Source organism: Mastomys coucha, unplaced genomic scaffold, assembly GCF_008632895.1.
Source record: "Mastomys coucha isolate ucsf_1 unplaced genomic scaffold, UCSF_Mcou_1 pScaffold11, whole genome shotgun sequence".
Classification (NCBI taxonomy): Eukaryota; Metazoa; Chordata; class Mammalia; order Rodentia; family Muridae; genus Mastomys; species Mastomys coucha.
The window spans coordinates 27185648-27194908 of record NW_022196893.1 but is presented as its reverse complement, the minus strand read 5'-3'; the positions used below and the strand labels follow the sequence as shown (position 1 = coordinate 27194908).

The 9261-nt window shown below is 45.9% G+C and overlaps 1 long non-coding RNA gene across 1 annotated transcript; it reads right to left on the bottom strand.

Moving 5' to 3' along the window:
* Positions 1–666: 666 nt before the first annotated feature.
* Positions 667–7235, bottom strand: LOC116081910. Its single transcript, XR_004115082.1, has 3 exons — positions 7092–7235; positions 6093–6245; positions 667–784 (listed from the first exon to the last, which is right to left on the bottom strand). It is a non-coding gene; the product is annotated as an uncharacterized LOC116081910 (long non-coding RNA).
* Between the last annotated feature and the right edge of the window lie 2026 nt (positions 7236–9261).

Below are 9261 nucleotides of genomic sequence, written 5' to 3'. Positions count from 1 at the left end.
CAAGCAGCTAATACAGGCAATAGCTACGAAACCAAGGGAGGGACTACATATGTACCTTGCATGCCCCAGTGCTGGGATTTTGTTGGCCTTGAGCTTGTGTGGGTCTTGAGCAAGCCATTACAATGGATCTAATTGCAACTGTACTGCTGCTGTGTCAAGAACATACTGTCTCCTTGAAATCACCTATCACCTCTGGCTCTTACCATTTTTCCATGCCTCTCTTCTTCAAAGGCCCCTGAGCCTTGAGGGGAGAGGTATAATGGGAACATCCTGTCAGGGCTGAGTAGTCTAAAGTCTCTTACTGACCATTTGTGGATCTTTATATTAACCATTGTTAATGGCAGGTTGCAGTTAGATGGATGGTGCTTTCTGTGGGAGGTGTTCAGTACACGTGGTCCTCAGGCAACAGGCAACAGGGGTAGCTTTACACTCTGGGTGGGAATTACTACCTGGCATGCCCCGGGGCTCACGGTCTGCTGGTGGCAGTGGTGGAAGATTATCTTTTCTCCACTGAGTAGCCTTGGCACCCTTATCAAAATCATTTTGCGGTATATGCAAGGGCTTATTTACGCTGCCTATTTTAACAGCTGGAAATGTCGAAATCATGACTAGTGAACGCTGTGGAGAAATTGGTATTCTTACCATGCTTAATGATGTTTTCCGACTATCTAGTATAAGGGAAATTTTATCAGATACAAGATACTTACTGTAGTGGCAAATAGTTAATCTGCTTTGGGCTCCCTCTAGGCAGGTGATCATGTTTCCAGCCGTCCGCTAGAGTTGTCTGGATTTGTGAATGAAAGACACACGCGCCAGCTTAATTTTGAAATTTCTTGACTCGCTCAATGGTTAGGCACTTCCAAATCTCCCCAGGGCTAGCATATACTCCCCTCTCGTCTTCCTTAGTTAACACCTTTTAAAATCTACATTTCATCTCTGCTATCCCAGACCTAATAAGGGGAGTGGCCCCTGGGGCCACTTTCCCAGGTTCTTAATTCTGTCTCTCTGTTTTCCCCTCATGGCATGGTCCATCCTATACCCCTCTCACGGTGGAATCCCTCTTCGTCTCCCTTGCTTTTCTTGCTCTGGGGGAATCCTAAAAGTTATGCTTCTTTCTCCCTCCCCAGATATTGGCTGTCGGCTCTTTATTGATCAATCAAAAACCAACTGGGGACAGGGACCCTCAGCATCTGGACATGCAGATTCCCATGTGATTTTTGGAGCCTAATTAAGACAAAGCATTAGAACCAATCCCTAACAACTTATGAATAAAACGTTACAATATTAAGAAGTTGACAGCAGGGTGGGATGAGGTGGCAGGTCGGTACAGCTGTATATGTGGCAACAGACAGGAAACATTGTTTTACAATACTGACTTTGCTCAGGGAAGCGACTGAGCTACTGGCCCCCTCCCAGGATTAAAGACAGCACACACAGTTGTTCCTTTTCATCTTGCCTTCAGGGCACAATTGCTATCTCCTGCCTGGAAAAGCAAGCCCTTATCAGTTTCTTATCTCAGTCTCTCCCACCTGCCCTAAACTTCAGTTGCTAAACTCTCCTGACCACCTGCCTGTAGAAGCAGCCTGTGTGGCCACTCTATTTTGAAATCTCACATGGTTTCCCAGTTCTTCTTTCTCCAAAGCCTGACGAACTCTGTCCTCCTTTCTTGCATCCCTCTTCCTCCAGGGACACCTGCCCCTTCTGCCCAGCAACTGGCCCCTGGCTTTCTTTACTGACAGATCAAGAACCAATTGGGGAACAGGACTTTAGCATCAGAACCTCACCCTACAAAACATGATTGCCAAAGAATTACTGAATCCTAAGAATTACTGAAGCTCAGTGGTGGGCATGCAGGATCCTATTACAGTTCTTCTTTTGGGTACATTTGGAAGCTTTCAAAGAAAGAATTTGGAAATTTAAAAGTTTAAAAAAAATGTTCAAAATGTCATCCAACCATAAAATTCCACTAGATAACTCAAACTTGACATGCTCCCAACATGTAAGCTCACAGCCTTACTTAGTATTTACCACCTTGGTTAACAGGCATGGATGCTGAGGATCAAACTATAAATGCATCCATGATTTCCATGCTACTTCATAGCAAACCTCTCGCTTCTACATTCCAGACCGCTTCTCTACATTTTTGCTGCTGTCTCTCTAGTCCACACCTCCTCCTCTTCTTCCTTCTCTCTCTCTCTCTCTCTTTCTCTCTCCCTCTCTCTCTTCCTCTCTTCCTCCCTCCCTCTCTCTCTCTTTCTCTTTCCCTCCCTCCCTCCCTTTCTCTCTCTCCCTCTTATCTCTCTCTCTCTTTTTGAGACAGGGTTTTCTGTATAGACCCGGCTGTCCTGGAACTTACTCTGTAGACCAGGCTGACCTCGAACTCAGAAATCCACCTGCCTCTACCTCCCAAGTGCTGGGATTAAAGTTTGAACAATTTCAGGGTTTCTAAGATTCAACTTATAGTCCCAGGTTCTTATAAGCCTTTCTCCTTATTGCTTCTATATAAATCTCTTAAGAAACAAAACTGAATCCCATCTGATTACTTCTTTTTATATGTGTATGTGCACTCGCCTATACATGTACATCTGGTGGTCAGTGTTAGGTGTATTACACTCTTAAAATGTGTTGCTATGTATGATGTATGTGCATATGCATGTTCTCATGTGTGAGAACATGCATGTGTGTGAATGTGGAATGGACATGTGCTGGGACACACATGTAGAGAGTCACACCACTTTCTCCCTTGTTTGAGACAGGGTCTCTTGTTCACAACTACATAAGTCATGTTCGCTTGCTTGAGAGCTTCCAAGGGTTTACTTGTGCCCACTTCCCATCTCCCCAGAGGAGTGCTAAGATTCTAGCTGTGTACTACCTCATCTGGCTTGACATGGCTTCTTTGGCTCAAACTCTAGGACTCACATTCATGTGCAGCAAGCATTTTATCTCCTGAGCCATCTCAACAGCACAGTATTCCCTTTTGAAAGTGGGATCTCTCGCTGAACCAGCAGCTTACTGTTGGCCTCTACTGGTTTGCCAGAAAACCTTTGGAATGGAGTCACCAGTGTCTATTCCCCAAGACCCAGGGTTACACATGAGTGTGGTTAACCAGGCTTCTATGCTGGTAGTGGGAGGGATCTGAACTCTGGTCCTCAGGCTCAGATGGCAAACCCTCCCCGGGTAGCCACTGCCCCAAACTGATCTTCCAGACTCCTTCAAGGCTGCCTCTCAGCTGTCCCTGCCTATTTCTCTCCCACTTTCTAACTCTTCTCATTTTTTTTTAACTGTACGAAGCAAGTCTTAGCTCAGTCAGGTCTCACTATCATTTCTTCAAAAAAAAAAAAAATCCTTTTTATCACTGTACCCAAAGTTGAAAGTATCATCCTGTCAAAGAAATCACCAAAGGTGACTTTCCTTTCAAGATATTTATTTATTTATATATTTTCTTTCTGAGACGGGATCCTGCTACACAACCTAGGCTGGACTCACAAACTCTCATCATCCTTCCTCCGCAGCCCTCTTCGGCCTCAGTGTTGGGAACACCAGGCTTGGGTGACTTCTCACTGTCTGTCACTACTCACTGCAGAGTAAGGATCTTGTCTCGTTCCTTCCTGATTCACGTGTCCTAGATCACTGTCAGCTGCTTGAGCAATACAAAGTCGCTGACTTTGTACCGAATGAGTGAATTTGCTTCCAGGACCTTTCCTGCAGCCCCGCATGCACTGAATTCTGGATCCTCCTGGAAAGGGAGCCGCATCGGCCATTTTTCTCATCCCTCCCAGGACACCTGATGAAGGCTTTGCTGCTGTTGTTCACTGAGAGAGTAAGTACCCTGGCTACTGCTTACATGACCCCAGCAGTTAGGAAGCAGAGAGAAAAACACTGGCTGGAAGCAGGACCAGACTGCAGCCCAGAGGGCCTGCCACCCCAGGGACCACTTCTTCCCGTGAGGCCCCACCTGCTAAAGGTTCTAAACCAGCTGCCGGCTGTCAACCAGGTGTTCAAACACATGGACCAAAGAGGGCTGTCCAACAGCCAAACCAAAACACATTCAAGTGGAAAACTGAAAAAACTACTGTTGTAGTAGATGCCTAGATGGAATGGTGTGTGTGTGGGGGGGGGTTGGGAGGGGGAGTGTGACTCAATGAAAAGAGACAAGGGAGATCTGACCCAAAATTACACAGCTTGGGAGTGGCTGTGTTATCATGAACAGGAACAGAGATGGGACCAAGGAGAGGCTCATGGATTCTATTTTTGATGTAGCATGGCAGGGTGCTAACAGGGAATTAGGTATGAGGAATGTGACTGGAGAGAGAGGTGACCTCCAGAGACGCCACTTTGGGAACCGTGTGCATCAAAGTGCTAATTAAACCCGCGGGGCTGATTGGAAGCTGCCAAACCAGGAAGCCCAGGGAGAGCAGAGTCTGCATCAGAGGCAAGCCAGCCAGGAGAAGAGGCTGAGAGGAGAGACTGTCCAGTGCTGAATGCTGTCCTGGGCTGCTGAATGAAGTGGGGGGAGAAAAGTCTTCCACTCACATAATTCTCTGCTTTCTAAACTTCAGTTTGTTTCCACTGTAAAGCTGTTTTCTTTCTAGTCCTTTCTTAGCTTATTAGCTTTTAAGTCTCATAGTCTATTAACCTAAACAAACCAACATCAAACAGTAAAACACCTCTACTTTTTATTTTTTCTGGTCTCCTGTACTATGTAACACATTCTAACACATTCCAGATATGGTCTGGATGGGACTACTCCTCCAAGGGTTCTGGTGCTGGACATCTGCTCCCTAATATAGCGGTGCACACTTGTAATCTCGGCATTCAGAAGGAAGAGGCAGAAAGATGAGCAGGCAAGCCTGGGCTCTATAGAGATATGGATGTAGCTTACTGGTAAGGCACCGCTTGCCTAGCTCACAACCCCTTCCCCGACCAACAACAAGGCAAACAACAGCAAAACAAACAAGCAAAAAAAAAGTGAACAGGGATCTAGTTGAAGGGAGTGTGGTCATTAGGGGGTTCCCCGTGGACAGGAACAGAACAGTGTAGTTCTTGTGGCACCCCTATGGGTTCACACAGGAGTGAGCTAATATATCAGAGTGAGATGAGCCCCTCCCCTGGCCTCTGGCTTTCTTCCTGTGTGATCTCTCTCATACCGCTCTCCTGTCATGATGCAATCTGCATCATGTGTTATGTATGACACAGCCATAGGGATTCCCATTGGAGCCTGCACAGACAAGACTTCCCAATCTTCCCACCTCAGCCTCCAAATCCGCTAGTTAACAGATGTCTGTCCTCCTTTTTCTCCCGTCCAGCCACTGGCTTCTCAGCCTCTCTAGTGTGAGGGCAGCGATTAGTGGATGACTTAGACCAGTGGTTCTCAAACAATGACACTTTCACAGGGGTCAACTAAGACCATCGGAAAACACAGGCACTTACATTATAATGTGTAACTGAAGCAAGATTATAAAGGAGCACCAAAACTAATCTTATGGGTGGGGATCACCACAGCATGAGGAGCTGCCTCAAAGGGTCTCAGCGTTAGAAAGGTTGAGAGCCACACTTTCGACTGTATTATGTAAGCCACCTGTATTTAGTATGTATCTGTGGGTTCTCCTCCTCTAGAGGACCCCATTCCCATCCTACCATGCTCTCAGGTGCTTTTCATGTGGTTTCAGCTGACACGGTGTCTAGGGGAAACGCGAGATGAACATACAGAAGTGCTTCTGTCCATCATTCTAACCTTTGGAACATGTGTTCCGAGACCTTGAATTAAGCATACCCTCCCCAGGAATGTATCGGTGATATTTTCTTATTGAACTAAGATGTTGACTTCCCATGTTCAGTGTCTGCTTTCCTACATGAGCAGGAACACACCAGGGCTCACAGAGGAAACCTGCACTGGCTTTGTTAGTGATAATGCTTTCCCACGGCTCCGGTGTTCACCTCACCTGCTACAAGTCATACATATATATAACATATGTAACATATGTATACACACACACACACACACACACACACACACATTTACTCCATTGCTCACCTCACCTGCTACAAGTTATATATATATGCACACACACACACATTTTAGACTGGCTTACAGGTTGCGGTCATGGCAGTCCAATACTGGCTCTCTTTGTGGAAGGGCTGATAATCTGGTAGCCATTCATTCCAGGAGGCTGGATGTTGCTGCAGTTCTGATCTGGAGTCCTGGAGGGTCTGAAGAACTGCTGGCTTTCAGTCTGCTCTGAAAACTAAGGAAGTTGGATTTAATACCAGCAGCAACAAGATAGATGAGCTTGCCCAGGAGAGCGAGGGCAAGCAGGCAAAGAGCACACTTCCTTCTCCCGTGTCCCTTATGTGGGCTGCCACCAGAACTGGGGCCCAGAGTCAGGGTGGGCCTTCCTGCTTCAAATAATGTGAGTAAGAAAATCCCTCATGGGATCTGATGTCCTCTTCTGGTGTGTAAATAAATAAATACAATCACACACACATATATGTATGTATATGTATATATGTGTGTATATATATGTACATATAGTATGTGTATGTATGTATATATGTGAGTGTGTGTGTCTGCCTGCCTATCTATCTCTCCCTCAAAGGAGTGCCCAGTAGCCTGGGCTTTAGTTAATTACACACGGAGTTAAGTTGACAGCCAAGATTAGCCATCGCAGGGAGAGAAGGTTAATTTTGGCTTATAGGTCCAGATCAAATATGGTCCATCCTGGCAGGACCACAGGAATGGGGGAAGGGAGAGAGAGGGAGGAGAGAGGCAGAGACACAGAGAGACACAGAGGGAGAGGAAGAGGAAGAGGAAATGTAGCCAGGCTATACAACCTCAAAGCCCGCCCTCAACAACAAATATACTTCCCTCAGCAAGGCCTGAGTTGTTTCCCTGAAACCTTTTCTTTGCAGGAGGCACTTTGTAATAAAATAAATCCATTTTTTTCTTTCCCAGTCCTGCTTCCGGAATGAAGACTCTGAGACTAATTATTTATTCATAAATGCCCAGGCCATAAGCTTTGGCTCATTCCCTGACAGGCTCATAACTTATTTAACCACTTACATTATTTTATGTCTACCACTTGGTTAGTTACCTCTTCTCAGTCCCGACCTTCTTCCTTCCCGTCTCTCTCAACTTTCTCACTCGAATCTCTCCTTATTCTAGTCTGTCCTGAGTTCAACTCTTTGCTGGTTTACTTCCATCTCCTCTGAGTTCCCCAGGCGAGTCTCCCTTTTGGTATCTCACTATTACCCAGAATTCTCTCTTCCTGCATTGTCCCACCTCCTACTTTCTCCCTCAGCTCATTGGCCATTGGCTTTTTTATTGACAGGTGATGCTTAGAAGAGATCCTCTCTACGGCGTTTGGTGATCGTGGGCAGACGATTGGGATCTGAGAGAGGCATCAGTAAGCACCTTGCCTTTTCTGAGGTGCCTTGTCTGTTTGGAGTGAGGGGAAGCTGTTAAAGCTACCAGCCCCTGAGCACCAAGTAGCACTGTCGTTTCTTAAATTGCATAAGAGGGCAGCAGGCACGCTGAGCTCTGCAGAGCTTCCTTACCAGAATCGCAGATGCCACGGGTCACTCTTTTAAAACTACGATTCTTAAAAAGAATTTTTGGATCTTTTTCCTTTTAAAAATGTATATAGCTGTAAACATGGCTTTTTTTAAGATATAAAGTAAATAATCAGAAGAAAGGACACATTTAATCATAACAGTCTTTGTGAAGAAATTTGCTGAGACATTTTGTTGTTTTTTAAAAGAGCTTAATTGGCTTGGTTTTCAGACCCTCAATTACACAACACTTAATTCTGTAACAGAATAAGAAGTGGGTAGTTTTATAGATAGAAAGGGGGTAAATTAAATAGAAACAAGAGAATAGTAAAGTCAAGGCTGCTTTGAGTAGGTTGATCAGATTTTTATCCGAAGTCTTCCTAGTTTCCCTCTCCACCTTCTGTCTCTTTCTTACTGTTAGTGGCTTTTTTTGTTTGTTTGTTTCATTTGATTGTAAAATACAGCCGAGGTGTTTGTGAACATCCGTGAACATCTATGTCTGTGATGACTGCTGGCAAGGCTGGAGCAAGAGCCTGTATTATAACACAAGGGCCGCATGTGGATAGTGTTCATTTACAGATGAAATACCTTTTCAAAGCCTGTAGACCGTAGACTCTTTTATGATTTGGATATGAGTATTGCGAGTGTTGGATGCCAGGTCTGGTACCATTTTGGGAGGTCTGGGAGGCATTAGGAGGCAGGTCTAGGTAAAGGAAGTAGGTTGCTGGGGCCATGTACCTGAAGGTTACATACTTGGTCCCAGTCCCTTCCTTGCTCCCTGCTTCCTGTTCATGGTGAGTTAAACCGCATCTTCCCCTACACACTCCCTCTACTGTGATGTTCTACCCCTGTACCTGGGGCCAAGTGACTCTGGACCAGGACCTCTGAAGCCATAACCTAAAGGAAATCCGTCTTCCCTTAAGTCATTTCCGTAATACATTTTGTCACAGAATTAGGCTAAATAACTACAACATACACCAAATGCCACCGTTTTCCTCCCCTAACTTGTTTCTTCTGCTTCCTTCTCCGAGGGCAGGTGCCGCGGGCCAGCCGGTCTGGGCCTCCCTCCACCCGCGGGAGAACAGGGTCCTGATCAGGTCAACAAGGCGTAGGCGAAGAAATGATGGCAGACCCAACACATGGAAGTGCAGGATCTGAATGTATTTCTCAAAAATGGCATCAGACTTTTACAGTCATTGCAAAAGAGAAATGAAAAATCTGGCAGCTCAGCGGTCGAGGTACCTCTGAGCCCACCTGAAACACACTGGACTTAAAGCAGCCACCTCTTCTGGTCAGGCGCTGCACCCCCAGGCCAAGTGCTCTGGGCCTGGTTGGGGGGGAGGCGTTGTGGACCGCATGAGGCTCGAAGCTCGAATGCTCTCTCTCGAATGCCCGAATCTTGAATCTGAATGTATGTGTACAAAGTGAAAACTAGGCTTATATAGTATACAGAAAACAGGGCGAATGACAAAAGTCACATAGGCAGGTGAGGGCCACATCAAGGTCAGTAAGATCAGACAGCAAGACAGAAGTCAGGTAGGCAAGTGACGGTCACATCAAGGTCGGTAAGATCAGGCATCCCAGGTGTGAATCGGAAAAGTAGTGGTGCCCTTCCCGCTGGGGCTATCTTGGCAATCCCAAACTAATTCTCTAGGTCTGTCAGAAGCAAGCACCAGGAAGTCTCATTCTAGTAGTTCCAGAGAATGCCCTTAA